The sequence below is a fragment of the Puma concolor genome, chromosome B4, assembly GCF_028749965.1.
Source record: "Puma concolor isolate L17-30 chromosome B4, mPumCon1.1.hap2, whole genome shotgun sequence".
Classification (NCBI taxonomy): Eukaryota; Metazoa; Chordata; class Mammalia; order Carnivora; family Felidae; genus Puma; species Puma concolor.
Genome location: NC_141673.1, coordinates 119,531,617 through 119,545,471, shown reverse-complemented (window position 1 = coordinate 119,545,471; position 13,855 = coordinate 119,531,617). Strand labels below are relative to the sequence as shown.

The window sequence follows — 13,855 nt, the reverse complement described above, 5'->3', positions numbered from 1 at the left end:
TAAATAATAGATATAGATATAGATGATATAGATATAGATATAGATGATATAGATATATCTCCTAAAGGTATATATAGATATATAGAGATGTACCAAATTCAGGGGTTTTGATTCTACCTAATCATTAGATGGAGAAAGAGCAGTGGCTCTCAAAAGTATGCTCTCAAAACCAATGGCAGCAACAGCACCTGGGAAATGCACATTCTTGGGCCCATTTACAGACTTGCTTGTCAGACCCTGGAATAGCGGGACCCAAAAATGAACAAATCAGGAGACTATAGATGCTGGAGAGGATGTGGAGAAACGGGAACCCTCTTGCACTGTTGGTGGGAATGCAAATTGGTGCAGCCGCTCTGGAAAACAGAGTGGAGGTTCCTCAAAAAATTAAAAATAGACCTACCCTATGACCCAGCAATAGCACTGCTAGGAATTTACCCAAGGGATACAGGAGTACTGATGCATAGGGGCACTTGTACCCCAATGTTTAGAGCAGCACTCTCAACAATAGCCAAATTATGGAAAGAGCCTAAATGTCCATCAACTGATGAATGGATAAAGAAATTGTGGTTTATATACACAATGGAGTACTACGTGGCAATGAGAAAGAATGAAATATGGCCCTTTGTAGCAACATGGATGGAACTGGAGAGTGTGATGCTAAGTGAAATAAGCCATACAGAGAAAGACAGATACCATATGGTTTCACTCTTATGTGGATCCTGAGAAACTTATAGAAACCCATGGGGGAGGGGAAGGAAAAAAAAAGAGGTTAGAGTGGGAGAGAGTGAAAGCATAAGAGACTCTTCAAAACTGAGAACAAACTGAGGGTTGATGGGGGGTGGGAGGGAGGGGAGAGTGGGTGATGGGTATTGATGAAGGCACCTTTTGGGATGAGCACTGGGTGTTGTATGGAAACCAATTTGACCATAAACTTCATATATTGAAAAAAAAAAAAAAAAAAGAATAGCGGGGCCCAGCAGTCTGTGTTTCACAAGCCTTCTGGGTAATTTGGATGCTATTCTAAAGTGTAGAACTACTGACTCCAAAGAAGTAATCAGATGAACATATTAAAACACATGTCACTTATCTCAGCTGTGTTCTGGGCATTCCATAATACTGTTTCCCTGATCAATCATTAGAACATTGTTTGCAGTGATTATTTCAAGTCTTATATTGTACTCCCTCTTCATACCTTCAAACTTCTTTTCTGTTAGATGCCTCCTCCTTGAAAAAAGTAAGTAGGAGCAATTAGACATCAGTTGTTTCCAAATCTTATCTACATATCTATAGATCTTCCTGTACTTCTATCCATTCTTATTTTTTTCTTCTTATCACCTAAAGTAACCCCTCATCCAACATTAACCCCCTTATCTCCAGTGACCTCTCTCACTTTATATGACTTTCCTGTCTTCTGATACTCCCCTACCTCCCAAATCATTCATTAAAAGATTCCCTTCTGGGGCACCTGGGTGGCTCAGTCAGTTAAGCGTCCAACTCTTGATTTTGCCTCAGGTCATGCTCTAATAGCCCTGCATCAGACTCGGTGCTGAGCGTGGACCCTGCTTGGTATTCTCTCCCCGTCTCTCTCTCTGCCCCTCCCCCACTCACGTACAGACACGTACATTCTCTCTTTCTCAAAATAATCTTAAAAAAAAAAAAAAAAAGAATTCCATTCTGACCACAGAGTTCTCTCAGGCTATTTAACTGCTCCCTCTGCGATAGTTCTTTAGATTCTTGGGCTGTTTTTATTGTATTTTCCTGCCACTAGACTCTGCTTTCCTCCAGAGAGACAGCTTACCTGGTGGCAAATTTTCCCGCTAGCAAGGACGAAACTATGGAAAAAGTAGACATTTTTTAAATACAGTAATTCTGGATAACACCAGAGAAGGGGATACACAGAGAGCAAGGAGGACCCTGCGCTCACTTTCCTGAGGACTGCGGGGTAGGGAGTACAAGAAAAAAATACAGATCCATAGCTGCTGCTGGAAATGCATTTCTTTGGATGATAAGCAGGTCTCCGTGAAGGTGAGGAGAGAGACGCTAAGAGGAGAGATTATGATTGGAAGATCTGGGGCATGGCTTTAGCAGTGAGATAAAAGTAGCAAGACTTGAGAGGCAGGCATTAGTGAAACTAATACTCCCACAGATGTGAAATGGTAGCATTAGGGTCTCAGAAAATAAAAGACTAGTGATAGGGTGCAGAGACCATGAGATGAGAGGAAGTCAAATGGTGGTGGTGTTTGTTTTGTTATCTTCAGGCATCGTTTTGTTCCTACAAACTACTGGAACACCATAGTTTCAAAAACTCCAGCAACACGTTTCTCTAAAGAAAAGTCAAGACACATAGTTTCACAACAGGAACAAATATTTGAAATTAGGACTGTCTTAAAAAATCAGCGACATGTGGTTGCTGTGATTTTTTTTCACACTACCCTACAGCAGTTCCATTTATTTATCTTTCGTGCATCTTTGATTTTTCTTTCTAGTGCATGTAGCACTAGATATTCTGTATTTAACCTCTTTTAATTTAATGTTTTCTAATGTGCAGCAGATGCTTCTTTGCAGTTCTCTTTATATATTTCTATAAGTAGCGTGTTTGCCCTTAGATTTTTTTTTTATACTCAGACTGTTATTCAAGAGTAAATTCTTATATCTTCAGTCAGCCAAGAGGAAACCTGTACTAAAAGCTAAATTATTCCATTTCCTAAATGGAAATGTTTCTATATAAGGGACACGCTGTGGAGAAGCAATAGATAGGTTTTACCTGGAGGTTGTGGAAAATTTTCATCCAGAAGCTCTGTACGCTTACATCAATGTCAGGAGTCAATTTAGAAAAAAAAGAGAAAGTAATAGTTAATATATTTATAAACATGCATTCTGGGTTAGCTTTCCCTGTCAAAAAGGATTTAATTTTTAAAAATACAAAATAGGGAACCATTTGAAAGAGTGCAGTACTAGTCTTCCCACTGAAGTAGAACTCTAGGTAGAAATATGGGTCATACATTTAAAGAATTTGCCCACTGCATAGGGCATCTCCAGAACTGCTCAGACAGGTGTCCCTGCCACAGGGTTTCAGAAGGAGGAAACAGGTGTAGAGACTGCTTGCGAAATCTCCAAACCTCTATGAGACTCAGTTTCTTCTTTGAGTTTCTTTGTTTGAAAACATAGAAAGGGGGAAATGATGACTTTCAGAATCCCATTGTTATTTATATCTATTTATAATTCTTAATAATCATGTTTGTCCTATACAAAAAAAAATGTGAGGTCAGCTTTCATGAAAAACAAATAAAGGTGTGGGGCACTTGGCTGGCTCAGTCGGTAAAGCATGTGACTCTTAATTTCAGGGTGGGGATTTTGAGCCCCACGTTGGGCAAAGAGATTACTGAAGATAAATTAAATTAAAAAAAATAAAATAGAAGTGTAAACATTGCAACTATAAAAGACAGGTGAACATGGGGCAATGTGAGGGTGTTTTCCAGGCCCAGAAGTCTGGGAGCTTTTTAGTGATTTATTTTATGTTTTATTTTTTATTTTTGTTAATTTACATCCAAATTAGTTAGCATATAGTGCAACAATGATTTCAGGAGTAGATTCCTTAGTGCTCCTTACCCATTTAGCCCATCCCCCCTCTCACAACCCCTCCAGTAACCCTAGTGATTTTTTTTTAATCTGGTGGAAAATGAATTTCAAAATGTGAACGTTCCAGAATACTTCTGGATCAGACTAACTGCCATATCTCTTTGGAGATCATCTATAACGATAATAAAAAAATACTATAAAACTTATACTATTTATCATCCTGTGACTCACCCCTTTGAATTTTCTGAGTATGTTTCAATACATTATCTACAGCTCATATGCTTACATCTGCCCATCCCTCCTTTCTCTCCCAGGCTGGTAGCTATAATACTCCCCAGCAACATCAACTGGATTGTTCTCACTATATCCCTGACACCTAACAAAGTATTTGTCAGCTCTTGATAAATATTTGCTGAAAGAATAAAGAATGAGCTCAGCTCCCTTTATCTTGTAGTATTTTCTATGGTCAGGATTAGAACAGTGTGAGGAAACATGATAAAGCTAAAAATCCAGCAGTTACACAATGGTCCCCATATTCCCTTAATGGTATGTTCAAATTTGGGAGGTATTTTTGAGCAAGTTATACAAACTAAATCGACAGCCCTGAGCCCTTTTTATAAAATTCTACCTCTGACTTGTCCAACAGTCAAAATAAGAGATTGGTACAAATTTGACATGGCAAAACAAAATTATATATATTTTTAAACATTACATAATTCACTTATAAATACTGAAGTAGAATAAAACTGATATGCTATTGATAAAAAATTTTTATTACTCCACTATTCTATGTAAAGGGTAAGGGAGTTGGGACTGAGAAACATTCTTCTAAATTAATGGAGGCAGCAAATAAATATCCTAAAAATGTTGGTAGTAGGATTCTCAGATTTTTTTTTCTAAATCTATTTGCCCTATTTAGTAAGTTGCTAGTCAGTTGTGCCTTGTCAAGATTTTGCACAATAGCAACTAAATTTTTCATGGCTAAAAAGTTAAAATTCTTTTACCCTATGAGTTTCCTAATTTGTTGGTACAAACTAACACGAGTAGAATTAACTTCTCATGCCTGAATTATCTTTATAAGGTCACCTCTAGAGTAAGGAAGACCATACTTTTTCACCTGGATTTAGTGCTGGCAGGCAGAGTCCTCCAACATGGGGCTTCCAAGTTTGGAATACATAATTTCTTTAATTTTTTTATTTTTAAATTTTTTTAATGTTTATTTATTTTTGTGAGAGAGAGACAGAGAGACAGAGTGCGAGCAGGTAAGGGGCAGAGAGAGAGGGAGACACAAAATCTGAAGCAGGTTCTAGGCACTGAGCTCTCAGCACAGAGCCCAATGCAGGGCTTGAGCTCACAAACCACGAGATGGTGACCTGAGCTGAAGTCGGATACCCAACCAACTGAGCCACCCAGGCACCCCATGGAATACATAAATTTAATAGAGGTGGTGATATAGTGGAGTTCATTCTTTCATTGGTTAGCAGTCAGTATCTGACTACACATTCAGAACATAGACTGAAGATAAACAGTACCAATGACCAAAACAAATTAGAATAAGTGAGCAGACATATACCTTACCTACAAGAAACAAGGCTGTAAAAGGGTGACTGATAGATGGTAATGTCACAGACATGTGGAACTTCTATTCCATGGCTAAATCTCAGCATCAAGCTTTAGTTCAGATCTAGGCAAGCACTGAAATGTTTCCTTGGTTTCTTCTAGAAGTTAGGTGATGATAATCTAATGTGATTTAAAAGATGTAATTGAGAATAAAGCTATTTTGCCGCCTTCCTTAATCAAGCACAAGAATATATACAAAAAAATTATATCCAGGTTTCTGTTTACCTTCTGTTATTCTCTGTATCTTTCTATATCACCGTTATGGCTTAACTCTTCTCAACCACATTTATATGATTTAATAACTATTCCCTGATAAGGACTCTTTTATAAATTAAGATCTTTGTCCATGTCTTCATAGTTGTGAAAAGTCCACCAGTGCATGAGGTATCTTGTGGTTTTGGAAACTTCTTAGAGCTTGGCATCCCTTGCTGTATCTTTTATTCACCAAGTTTGAAAGAAAGACATAGAGAAAAACCTAAGCAATAATCAAACAGGCATGTTGAGCTTGGGTTCCCATTTCATTTGGGAATTTTTAAATATTTGGTGGTTCTAAAGTAATCCCAATATTCATTATTCCACTGTTCAAAAGTTCTAATTCATTTCCATGAATTCCACATGGAATGTTTTCACTACAGGAAACACAATCTTTACTCTCTTCTTTACTGACATCCTCTTCTTTTTCTCTTCCTTCCTAGTATGATATCTTAAACACACAAAACAATGTGTCCAGTCATTTACTTAGTCATATGCCAATGTTTAGAAGCAACCAAGAAGAATACAGTAACTCTCTTACTGAGTTATATAGGGAAATTCTAAAATAGTCATTGTTTCTGAGGATGTAAATACTTAATTACCGTAGAAGATTAGTCTATCTTATGACAGGTGAAATGTGATATAAACACCATTTAATGAGTGTGGGAGAAAATAGATTAGACTTCCTCTTCATCTGACTTAGATTAATGTTCATGATGTAGGTTCATTTACATACATCTTCTTTTAGTCTAATGTACCATATGTCTTCATCCACACTGCATCACTTGTTACCACTTTAAAAATGTATTTTTAATTTTCAATCAAAGGATAAAAGCCTGACCACAGAGACAATTTATTTGCCTTGGCTTGGGCTGCATTGCTAGAAACTCACACATGCTTTTGGAGGGTCTTGCTTGACTGTTTTTAGAAAGAGTGAAGTGGGGGGTATTTTCTTGTTTATCTGTATACCACGTCTTCTGAAAAGTCTGTTACGTCTTTGAGGAGTATTTATTTATATGATGCTACAGGGCTAACAGGACAAATTATTTTCTATCTTAATTTTATCCTTACAGTGCTACTTTTCTTTTTGGAAATTTAGGAGATTTGAGGTTAGGGCTGGGGATTCTCTTGGGACAGCTCCTAAAGGCCAGGGAGCAAGAGTATCTAAGATATCCGTGGTGGTCATAATTTCTTCTCAGGGGTTTCAGCTCCCAGGGAGCTCTGGAACTTTCAAGGGAGGAAGCAACATTAAGAAGGAAAAAAAAAAGGCTGTCTTTAGTTGCTTGAACAGAATATCCTATAGATTAAACTCAGTTGTCAAGAAGATTTTGGCAGATCTTTTCCTTGTATTGAGAGGACTATCACAGTTTAAATAACAAGCTGTTAATCCCTATGGACTGCAAGTTTCCCTGTATTCTTACAGCTCAACCCATTCCGATCTCTGCAGTAATCAAGAAGAGCCTGGTACCACCATTTCCTCTGAGATTAGAATATGTAGGAGTAGAAAGGTTGGTGGGTTTTTCAGTTTCAACTCACTGAGACCCATTCCCCAAAGTAGTGGAAACTGTGGGATAAATTAAATAAGAAAAAGACCTTTAGGCCAAGAAAAAGGCAGATTTGTAATGACCATGTGAGTCCCCCACTCAGTGGTCAAGTAATGTCCTGAGCCAAGCCTAACTCAGCAAAATTATCTTCAAAAGATTTTATAAGCTAGAAATTGAACAAGGAATTTAATTTCTTTAACTTCCGGAAGAGATAATGGCACTGTAAGTATAAAACTAAGGTATAAAATAAATTGTTTTATTCTCTTTCCCCTTTAACATCATATAAAAAACTACATCTCAAAGAAGTAAAATAATTTTCACAAAGATAGAATATAAACAGAAATATAGCCCCCCCCTCCCACACACACAATCATCCTAAAACCACTCAACCTAGCCCTTAAAAAAGTATGTGCGAATATAGGGATGTAGCCCAAACAAAGGTAAATAATTGTCGATGCTGTCAGTCTTTAAAAAAGGTTGACAATTTTAAACATAGTTTTTAAATTGTTTTAATGTTTTATTTATTTTTGAGAGAGAGAGGGGGAGAGAGAGAGCGCATAAGCAGGGAGGGGCAGAGAGAGAGGGAGGCACAGAATCTGAAGCAGGCTCCAGGCTCTGAGCCTGAAACAGGGGACACAGGGCTCGAACTACCACCCCCAACCATGAGATCATGACCTGAGCTGAGGGCAGAAGCCTAACCGACTGAGCCACCTAGGTGCCTCTAAATGTAGTTCTTAAAGGTAACACATAATCCTGACTGCAGCTCCCTCTTCAAACAACACACATGTAAATGACAGGGAGAGGGAAATGGAAGAAACACTACTAGAAGACACAACTTGCTGTCCTGACATTGACCCTGTGCCTTGTGACATTGACCCTGTGCCCTGAAAGTTCCCCAATCTTATCTTATCTTTATGAGCTCTTCCTACGTTCATGATCTTTTAATGTGTGTCCATAGACTCTGGAGCTTCTGAATTTCACTAAATTTCTATCACCCCATATCAAACCTTAAGAACTTTAAATGTACGTGCCAGAGACAGAGGGGGTAAAATATATGCCTTCTCTAACTTTCCCACTCAAGATGCAGTGGAGATGGTGAAAAACTTGATCCAAGTTCTAGAGATGTATGAAAGGAAGCAATAAAGAAAAGCCAACCTGCAAATGTGTGACCATTCACAGCAGTGCTTGCCTTGGAGAACTCCTTAGCAGTGAGTGTAAGAGAGGAATAATCAAATCACTACATAGTTCATATGATTAACCATCGTATTCCTTAGTATTACGACACGGTATCTGTGATCCAAGCTGGAAACTGGGACATTCAACATTTTGCCCAGCCTGCAATAAAGCCTTCATACATGTGGATAATGTACAAAAGGCATTTAGTACAGTGCCTGGCACGTTCAACAGATGTTAGCTACAAAGTCAGACTCAGGGGACAAAAAGTAATTCCGAATGGAATTACTAGCTTTTCCTAATTAGCATAGTAATTATTTAAAGTGCAAACAATTGTTGCTTGGGAAAATATTTGTTTTCTTCAATAAGATGAAAAAAAATATTTCCCAAGGTTTTGTCTATGCCTCTGTTAATAATAGATCAAAGAATAGAGTTAGTAAGAGCATCCTCATCTCAGCCCAAGGATGTCATTTAGAGAACACTGGTCAGGAACTAAGGAGCCTGTGTTCCAGGCCCTACTTTGCTGTGACCACAGGGATGGCAACAGGGATACAACAGGGTTCTCCACAGGCATGTTCTGCAGCCCAGCGCTGCCCATCCCTGTGGCTCACTGTTTCCAGAGAGCCAAGGAAGGAGCAGATATTCCTGCCTCCACTGTCCTCCTTGTGAAACGTACTGCAGCACCCACATTCTACTGCTTCAGTCTCTGTCCCAAAGCTCAATGAAGGGACTTCAGGCAAGCAGAATCACAGCAGTTCACCAACCACCCATCTTTGCAGCCACGTACACACTCCAAACAGCACCCCCAGACTCCATGGTCTAATAAAGTCACTTCTAGCTTTAAAATTCTATCAAGAGTATCATTCTCATTGTTTTCAGCATTGTAACTCTCGCAACTGTTCTTATTTTAAAAAGAAAAGGCAACTAAGCCTCCCAAATATCAAGGCTCCTGTATGCCAGTTGAGGCCTAGAACACTGGAACTTGAGTTACTCTCAAGCATTATTGTTTTCCTATTTCATGATAACTTCTGTGCTGCCTACCATGTTATTGCATGCACAAAACCAGAAAACTTTGAAAGTGAAGGACTTAGAGGAAAACAGAGGAGGACATTAAAAGAAATACTTAGAGGGGCACCTGGGTGGCTCAGTTGATGAAGCTTCTGATTCTTGATTTCGGCTCAGGTCACGATCTCACGGTTCGTGAGCCTGCATCAGGCTCTGCGGTGACAGCGCAGAGCGAGCTTGGGATTCTGTCTCTCCCTCTCTCTCTGCCCCTCCCCCACTTGCGTATGCTTCCTTGCTCTCTCTCTCTCTCTCTCAAAAATAAATAAGCATTTAAAAAATTCTTTTAAAAAAACAGAAATTCTTGGAAAATTCAACCTAAATGTGTCATTTATATATTTACTTGTGCCACATAAAAATAATTTTAAAGGGGCTAAGAAGCATAAAATGTTACTAAGACAAAAATGCCTTTGCAGCACAGCAAAGCAGGGAACCACAGCTTGAGAGACATTTGTACTCTGAAGTTATTTTCCTCTCAGCCATCGTGGGTGTTCTGAGATCACAGAGCCCAGGCGTCTTCAGTGTCAAAGAACTGATACTAATTCTCACTTTGCTTGACCCAGCCCTTTGGAAAGATAACTTGAAATCGCTTTCACTATCATATATAAATTTTTTAAAGGCTATGGTAGCTCACTTTCAAACTGGTATCCCTTATAGATTAAAAAGCAAAATACCTCAGTTTTCTGAAAGCTCCACTTGGGTCTTTGAATATAAATGCAATTCCCTCTCTAACTGTACTCATGCCTCCCATCAAAATCATTTAACAGCAGAAATTATTTTCTAAAGCAGAAGCACAACACATATTTCAACTCCCACGTAATAACACTGCAAAATTTGGTAACATCTGCATATTTTCTTTCCTAATTGCAGTGTTAGTTTGAAGTTAATTATATGAAACTGATTTTTTTTTCCCAAGCACAACTTTTATATATCACATTTAGTTTAATTGGTACTTTGAATAATAAATTGTTTTTCAGCCAGAGCATATTGTTTGATATTGCTAATGAAATGATTTTAATGTTAAGCTTAGCTGTTGGGAGGAATCTTACTTTATCTCTTATTTTTAAATAGGGGCGCCTGGGTGGCGCAGTCAGTTAAGCGTCCGACTTCAGCCAGGTCACGATCTCGCGGTCCGTGAGTTCGAGCCCCGCGTCAGGCTCTGGGCTGATGGCTCAGAGCCTGGAGCCTGTTTCCGATTCTGTGTCTCCCTCTCTCTCTGCCCCTCCCCCGTTCATGCTCTGTCTCTCTCTGTCCCAAAAATAAATTAAAACGTTGAAAAAAAAATTTAAAAAAAAAATAATAATTTAAATATAATTATACATTACAGCACCCTAATTAACCTGTTTTCCTTTTTTTAATCCTCAAGATAACATTGTGTAAAAAGACTGCAACAAGTGGCAGGAGGTGGTGTCTTCAGAAGGAGATAGTTTCTGCTACGTGGAAATCCTTCCATTTCAGCATACTTCTGTGCTGCTGGTTGTTTAACAATATTTCTGGATTCATTATTCCTAAGTGGCAAGCACATTACCATACACGTCGTGGCCCATCAGTAAACAGCAGTTAGCACTATTAATAATAATGCCGGTATGACCTTTACATGTCTGTAATCCCTGCAGTGTTAGAGGGAGTGACAAGGTAACAGAAAGTCTACATCTCTAATAACATGAAAGTGATATCATTTATATTCTTTCAATTCAGCAAATATTTATTGAATCTTATCTATGTATGCTCCATACTGTTGCTGTCTATGTGGGCAAAGGCAGAAAAAATCTTTGAAAGCCTCCATTCCTTGTTGAATCATTAGATTGCGCACCTGAAATTTATATAACCCTGGATGTTAATTATACTTGAATTTAAAAAGTAAGTAAATAAATAAATAAGACTTGCTTCTTTTCCTGAAGGTCATAACTATTTGGGGCTAAAGAAGGGAGTGATTAACATGACTCCACAAATAATTTTCTCTCAATTATATATCCTGTGGCATTATTCTCTGCATTGTGCAGTATCGATAGTTAAAACCCATAAGAGATTAGAGGAAGGAAAATTCAGTGCAAGGTAGAATCAATTCAGGCGGCTTTGTGATGGAGGTGGGGCCTGAATTGGACGTTGAAAAACTGGATAAGATTGGAAAATGTGGGTGAGAAGAAATTCTTGGTGTGAGCAATAGCATAAACAAAGACTCAGAAGCAAGAAGAATCTTTGAAGTGGTCAGAGGACAATGAGTCTTCCTGGGCCAGCTCAGAGTTCATGCTAGGGAGTATTGGAAGGTCATGTTGGATGTATAGCATGAAGTCACAGGGAGCTAGGAATGTCAGGACCAAGCCTTCGTAAAATAATAGTAAGCCACTAGAGATATCTGAATGACGATGCATGCAGTACCTCACAAAAGCCTGACCTGAGGGGTTAACAACTAGATAAATCAGGGGTGAGAAATATACAAGCACAAAAGAATAAGGCCAAGCAAAGTGAGCAACTAACATGAAGACTGGGTAGCAAGAAAGGCTTAAATGTGAGGACATGTCTGCCCAGACATGAATCCCTTGTAGTCTTCCTTTTGGGGCAAGAATTATTTCCAAGGTCCAAAGTGAGTATGAGTGAATTTTATAATGGAAATGTGAATCAGCTAACCCAAGTGGAGTGCCAGGGATTTGGACAAATCCTGATGTGATCAAAGTGGAGTTTCAGAAAATAAAGAATGAATGAACACAGGATGAAGCCAGGTTTAGATGGGGCAGTTGAAAAATAACTGTAACAAATAAAGAGCAATATGATAGGCACTTAAAGGGTAGTCACTGTAGGCACTGGGAGGAACGGTCCCTATGAAAAACAACTCAATGTACCAAAGAAAGGCAGCTGAGATTTCCAACGTGGGTAAAGAGGCAATAGCAGTACTATGGACAGAAATACAAGTTAGGGGGCCACTGGGTGGCTCCATTGGTTAAGTATCTGCCTCTTGATTTCAGCTCAGGTCATAATCTCAGTTTGTGAGATCATGCCCTATGTCAGGCTCTGCGATTACCATGCAGAGCCTGCTAGGGATTTTCTCTCCCTTTCGGTCCCTCCCCAACCCAGACTTTCTCTTTTTTTTCCTCTCTCTCTCTCAAAATAAATGAATAAACTTAAAAAAAAAAAAAAGAAAAGAAAAGAAATACAAGAGTTAGGAAGGAAAGTGCTACATGAAGACCTCAGCATTTCTTGATTTGCTTTTCCTGATCCAGTAGAACTCGGCTGGAAAGAACATTTATAGCACATGGCCAGTGGCCAACATACTGAATAATTGGGACTGAATAAATCTTATGGAGATCTTGGAGTGTGCCTTATTTTTTATTTGGCTTCTAACCACATCAGGGTTTTAGAGTATCTCTTGACAGATGTGTTTATTTAAGGGATTTTCAATAATTAGGGCACTACCTATTGTTTAAATACTGACAGAAATAGGCTGAAAGGTTGGCAGGTAAAACAGCTTTAGCATATGGGAATGGAAGTCAGTGTCTCAGTACATAAGTAAGTAGGTTACCTCCAGGTAATACATTTGATGAAATATTTTCTCCAAATTAGAGCTTTCTTCTTTATTATTAATTAGATATTATCTTCTTTAGATACTATCTTACAGTGAGGTCATGTCGCTAAGACAGATAAAATGAATGGTAGCAATTATTGGTCAAAAAGGGTTAAAGTAGTGATGTTCAGTTTGGAAAAAAAAGTCAAACGAGATGTTTAACAATAAGATCCATTTAATGTGTGTTTTTATGTATTCCTTTACGTATCTAATATCTACCATGTCTGTAACTATATTATGTGCTTTATATCCATTTTTTAATTTCATTAGCAAATAATCTCATGAAATATGTACTTTTTATTATTCTCATTTTCCAAATAAGAAAACTGTGGCCAGAGACGTTAAATTGCCTCAGATTATGCAAAGTTAATTAGAGACAGAGCCAGAATTTCCAATCAGGCCTAATGTGATTCTGAAGCCCTTATCCTTAACCGCTTTACTATGCTTGTCTCTTCTGGCTTGATCCCACAAACAAGGTGATTATGAATTTTACGAAGCCTTCAGCACTCCACCCACAAAAGATGGGATTTCTGTCATGTGTGAAGAAATAATGGTTCATTTATAAAATATGCCACTGAATGTTTATCAACCTATTTTCTCACATTTCTAGCAATGGATATTTTTATGTTGTTGAACCAGATTCAATGCGGTAAGACCTTACATTTCTAGAAGCTACATATGAACACAATACAAGCCTTTGTTGCCTTGATGACTTCATTATGACCCAGATGCTCCGTGAATATCTTAAACTCAGGTTGGGGATGTAGAAAATAATTTTACAGTTGTTTCAGGAAAAAAGCCAGGCATTAGCAAAAGAAAAATCTGAGACACCAAGCACTGTTTTTAAAAAAGCAAGAAAACAAAAACCAAAGTGTACCTTTGAAAAGTCTACACACTGAATAAAATCTTAAATGTATGTCACATGTATTCATATGTGAATGACATTTTGTATGCATCTACTTCTAGCTAAACTTATGTTTCTGTAATAGACACAAAATGCATGCTAAAGCACTTAAATTTTGCATTTTTATTCACCTATAAAACTAATGGAAAATTGTTCTTTTCT

At 38.1% G+C, this 13,855-nt stretch overlaps 1 protein-coding gene across 1 annotated transcript in view; it reads left to right on the top strand.

Annotated features, from left to right (window-relative positions):
* The window catches only part of GPR158 (G protein-coupled receptor 158), a 436,580-nt gene that overhangs the window by 408,444 nt on the left and 14,281 nt on the right, over nt 1–13,855 (top strand). The gene's annotated exons all lie outside the window — the stretch shown is intronic.